The sequence below is a fragment of the Octodon degus genome, unplaced genomic scaffold (genome assembly GCF_000260255.1).
Source record: "Octodon degus isolate 3935 unplaced genomic scaffold, OctDeg1.0 scaffold00314, whole genome shotgun sequence".
Taxonomy (NCBI): Eukaryota; Metazoa; Chordata; class Mammalia; order Rodentia; family Octodontidae; genus Octodon; species Octodon degus.
Window position 1 is genome coordinate 1,526,568 of NW_004524890.1, and position 5,657 is coordinate 1,532,224.

General features: G+C 35.9%; 1 pseudogene; it reads left to right on the top strand.

Moving 5' to 3' along the window:
• Positions 1–1,152, top strand: part of LOC101565364 — a 9,405-nt pseudogene extending 8,253 nt beyond the window's left edge.
• Positions 1,153–5,657: the final 4,505 nt, after the last annotated feature.

A 5,657-nucleotide genomic window follows, 5' to 3' on the forward strand; every position in this document is an offset into this window, starting at 1 on the left:
TTATATAGGTCTTGCTTTATCTTGGTCTTAACCATCCAGCAGAAAAGTATAAAAATGAGGTATATAAAGTAAAGCCATATTAATATGCTGAGCTGTGAAAGGCTCAAATCAACAACTTCTGTGGATAACCCACTGCTATTGTGGACTGCTGGACTGTGTTGGATTGTTTTGCTGAAAGCAAGCACCTTTAGCATTTAGATGACAATAGAATACCCATCTCTGATAGGACTAAACAAAAAAAGGGGATACAAAGGATGGACCATTTTGTATTTGTATATGCAGAATAGTTGTGATAGATATACAGCTACTTTTGCTTAATTCAGTGAGAAGAAAGATTTGTAGTAATAGTGTTTGGACAGTATATCCTGTCTGCTTCTTGTACTATGGATAGCCACTAAGAGGATAACAATGTACAATGTATTAATTTTTGAAAATATCCTATTAATTAGCTTTGAAACTGAGAAAAAATAAAGTTGTTATCAGATGGAAATTTATACTAGTGAAGTAATACATTAGGAATACAGAATTAGAACAAATAAATATCCTAATACTACACCTCAAGTTTGTAGAAAAGAAGAGCAAATCAAGCCCACAGCCCAAAGAAGGCAGGAAGTTTTAAAGATTAGAGCAAAAATTAATGCCATTGAGACAAACAAAACGGATATACCTCAAAGAAGAAGGAGAGTAAAGTGAGCATGAGCAAAAATTCCAAGCTCCTCTCCACCAGGGCCAAGAGGATTCAGAAGGAACTGGAAGACATCACTCTAGACCCTCCACCCAACTGCAGTGCTGCTCCTAAAGGTGACAACATCTATGAGTGGAGATCTACCATTCTAGGATCGGTGTATGAAGGAGGTGTGTTCCTTTTGGATATAACCTTTACTCCAGAATATCCCTTCAAACCTCCAAATGTTATATTTCAGACAAGAATCTATCAGTGTAATATTAACAGTCAAGGAGTTATTTGCTTGGATATATTGAAGGATAATTGGAGCCATGCACTAATTATTTCTAAAGTCTTTCTATCTGCTCACTTCTTACAGGCTGTAATCCTGTCAACACTTTGGAGGGAAGTATTACCACTCAGTATATGACTAAAAGATCAGAACATGACAGAATGCCAGGCAGTGGACTAATAGATACACTACCTAAATTGAAGTGAGTTTTCACAATTCTTACATTATTTGTCTGTCACAGAAGAGAGCTGCTTATGATTTTGAAGGTGCAGGGAAGGGTGGGAACTGGTAAATAGTAGGGTATTTATATAACAGATATTATTCAGTCTTATTTCCTAAGATTTTGTTGTAACTTAAGGTATCTTACTACAGCAGACAAAATTGGTATTAGCACCTTTTAAAAGTCATTAGTTCTACAATACTGGCTGAAATATAGTATGGAAAAGAATGTACACTTAGACATTTAAATTCTATTGCTTATAGTATGTAATTTTTAGACAGCTTAATTTGTACAAGTTACAGACATGACCATTTATGTAAAGTCATTGTAGGATGGCATACATTTTGATTTAAAAATTGGAATTTATTTATCCCCTTCTTAGAAGCGAACATGGATATTTAACAGAGTTTTTAAGACTGTCATCTCATATAGTTGTGGCTATAAGACACCATGTATGAAATGCATAGTGTATGTATTTTATTTTATATTGAATTTACTTTAAAGGTTTAAATCAGGATTTGTGAGAACCTGTAGTGAAAGACCTTAAGCTGTTAACTGTAAAGCATGGAATAGAAGCCACTCAGTGGATTGGTTATATGTTGTAGACTTCTTATATCTTCATTTGTTACTGTGCTAATAAACCATATTAAAAACAATAAAAAAGATACAAAGAAAACAGTCAAAAGAATTAATGAATCAGAGAGTTGGATTTTTGAAGGATTAAAGAAAATTCATAAACCCTTAGCCAAACTCATAAAAAGGAAAGAAATAACTCAAGTTCAAGCAATAAGCAATGAAAGGGGTGAAATTGAAATTGTAAAGATACTGTGAAACTTCAGAAGATTATGAATATCTACTTCAGAAATTTTTACTCTCACAAGTTGGAAAACAGAAGAAATGAACAGATTCCTAGGTAAGCACAAATTACCAGAACAGAATCAAGAATGTATAAAATTCTTAATAAATACATATCAGTCAATTAAATTAAAAATTTCATAAAAAACTTACCAACAAAAAACCCTTGTCCTGATGACTTCACATCTGAATTATGTAAAAAATTTGGGCATAGTCCCAATAGTCCTCAAAATCTTCAATGAAATTGAAAGGGAAACAATGCTACCTAATTGATTTCTTGAGGAAAGTATTACTCTGATCCCAAAACTGGAGAAAGACTCAAACAAAAAAGGGAACTATAGGATAATCTCCCTCATAAACATAGATGAAAAACATCCTCAATAAAATACTGGCAAATAGAATGCAGTATATCATCAGGAAGATTATACACCATGACCAGGTGGACTTCATATAAGAAATCCAGGGATAGTGCAACATGTACAAATTGATAAATATAATACACCACATCAACAGAGCCAAAAACAAAAGCTCCATGATGATTTTAATAAATGCAGAAAAAACTCTTGACAAAGTCCAAAACACATTCATGATAAAAACCCTACAGAAAATTAGGATAGCCTATACCTCAATCTGAAAACAGCCATCTATGACAAACCTACAGTCATCTATGACATAGATTTCCACATGTCAACCCAACAGTATTCTAAATGGAAAAAAATCAGAAAGTTTTTACTCTAAATTCTAGTGTAAGACAAGGATGTCCACTATCCCCACTCGTATTCAACATAATTCTGGAATTATTAGCTACAGCCATTAGACAAGAGAAAGAAATAAAAGGAATAAGAATAGGTAAAGAAGAAGTTAAATTATCTTTATTTGCAGATGACATGATACTCTTCATGTAATACTTAAAAAATGGCACCAAGAAACTCTTAGAATTAATAAACAAATTTAATAGCAAAGCTGGATACATTGTAAACACCCCAAAATCCACAGCATACCTCTACACACACAAAAAAAACTCACTGAGAGAAAAATCAGAAACAACACCTTTCACAATAGCATCCACAGAAATGGAATACTTAGGAATTAATCTAACAAAGGAAGTAAACGATCTATAAAATGAAAATTAAATACTTTGAAAAAGGAGATGAAGAAGATTTATGAAAAGGGGAAGATATTCCATACTCCTGGCAAGGAAGAACCAACATTGTGAAAATGGCCATACTCCCAAAATTGTTATACAGATTTAATGTTATCCCTATCAAAATACCATTAACACACCTCACAGATCTGGAGAAAACTTTTCTACAATTCATTTGGAACCAGAAAGGAGCTAAGGCAATCCTGGGTAACAATGGCAGGGCTGCAGTTATTACAATCTCAAGCTTAAAATTATACTGCAAAGGTATTCTGATAAAATCAGCATGGTACTGGCCAAAAAAACAGACCTGAGGAACAATGGGACAGATTAAATGATGTGGATACAACACTTTCAGCCACCTTACCTTTGACAAAGGGGTCAAACATATTCACCGGAAGAAAGATAGCCTCTTCAATAAATGGTGCTGGAAAAAGTGGATTTCCACATGTCAAAAACTAAAACTAGATTCAGATCTAGCACCATGCACTAAACTAAAGTAAAAGTGGAATAAAATTCTAAACAGTAAAATAGAAACATTAAATCTACTGGGTGTAAAGTTTGAAGACCGGGTAGGCAGAGAGTTTAGGGATAAAACCCAAACTTATTAGGAAGTTTCTTCACATCAAAAAAATCACCAACAGAGGGACAAGATGACACACAAATTGGGAAAAAATCTTCACCAACAGTCACTCAGACTAAGTTCTATCTAGATTATATAAAAAACTAAAAAATCAGGCCCTGTTATGGCTTGTGTATAGTTGTCCTCCCAAAGCCTCATGCAGTCATGGAGTGCCTTCTGGAGTTTGTGATTGATTATTGTGGGAGTGGGTTCAGCTCCTACCTTAGGGCAGGTAATTTGCATTGCAATGTAAGGAGGGGAGAGAGTCTAGCTAGCAGCTGAAGCTGCTGTTTCTCCCTTTGCCCTTGCTCTTTGCTGTCAACATGAATGCCTACTCTGTGGTAGGTACTACTGTGCCTTGGAGCCACCCAACTATAGACTGAAACTTGCACTAACTATGAGATAAATAATCCTTTCCTTCCATAATTTTGGGTGTTGTATATATATATTTTTTACCAGCAACAAGAGAAGTGTAACTGAGACAGAATTTGGTACCTGAGAAGTGGGGTCATTGTCGTGACTTCCTGACAATGTGGATTGCAAGGTTTTGGGAATGGCTTTTGGGAAGTGATAGGAAAGATTTGGAAATATTGCCTACAAGAGTAGACTGGATTCCTTCATCTTTTCTGTATGGCAGATTCAGTTGAAATCTTAAAAGACCAGAATGCTGATAGAAATCCTGCCATAAAAGACCAGGCTGGGAAAGTTTCTGCTAGGAAGAAGGACTGTGTTGGTTGTTGGCCTCCAGACAATGTGTTATGCTTTGGCAGCAAATTTGTCTGCATTTGGCTCATGTTGAGAGACTTTTCCTGAGACTGAGATTAACTGTGGCAGACTGATTAATCTGGTAAAGGAAATTTCAAAGCAGTCAAATGTTGAGGCAGTGTCATGGCTATTTTTGGGGTCTTTGAGCCAGATTTTGTGGAGAATCAAGAGAAAAAGCCCAGAAGGATGATTTAAAATGTTGTAAGTCTGGCCAGCAAGGAAATGTTAATAAAACTGAAATGGAAAGATAGAGCTTAGAGTATCTCCATTGCCAGGAAGGAACAATGGAAAGAAAATAGAAAGGATGGCTTGAGGGCATCACAGGAAGTGGCAGGTCTTCACCCTTTGCAGCCTCAGAATTGCAAGGCTGATGGACTTTTTTTTGATGAAAAAGCCTCAGGGCCCCATGTTCCAGAATGGAGGTGGTGGCCACACCAGGTTCCAGAATGTCACCAGCATAGAGAATTTGTTCCTCAGAATCAGGTTCAACATGCTCAGCAATCCAAGCACTCAATGCCTATAGGCAAGAGAGAATAAACCTGGCTACTGTTCCACCTGCCAACAGATCTTGGTATTGTCCACATAACTTTCATTTTAGGCACATGCAGAATGCATGAGTTCTGAGGTTACAAAGGCTTCCAGCTACATTTCAGGAGGCCTAGGAGGCCAGGCAGTGTGCCCTTGGTAGGACAGTGTATAAAGCTGTGAGAAGTCTATTCACTGGAAATCCAAGAAGTTTGCAAAAGTCAGGAACATGGGTCATGTGAAGAAAACTGCAAGGAGAGGATAAAGCCAGACCAAGAGGGAGGCCATGGGAGCTACAAACAGCATCAGAGACATAGAAGTGGAGCTACATGGAACTCAAAATTTTCCACAGATTGCTTTGAATGTTTCACATGTAACCACAGGAATTAATGTTTGCCCTGATGGATTTTGGACTTGGTTTGGTCCCAATGCTTTGTATTCTCCTGCTGTGTGTACCTTTTAGAATGGTAATGTTTATCTTTTTTTCATTTTTTATTTTTATTTATTTATTTTTTTTCTTTTATTTATTTATTTATTTTTTTACATCAGTTATTTTTATTTTAAAGAAAGAAA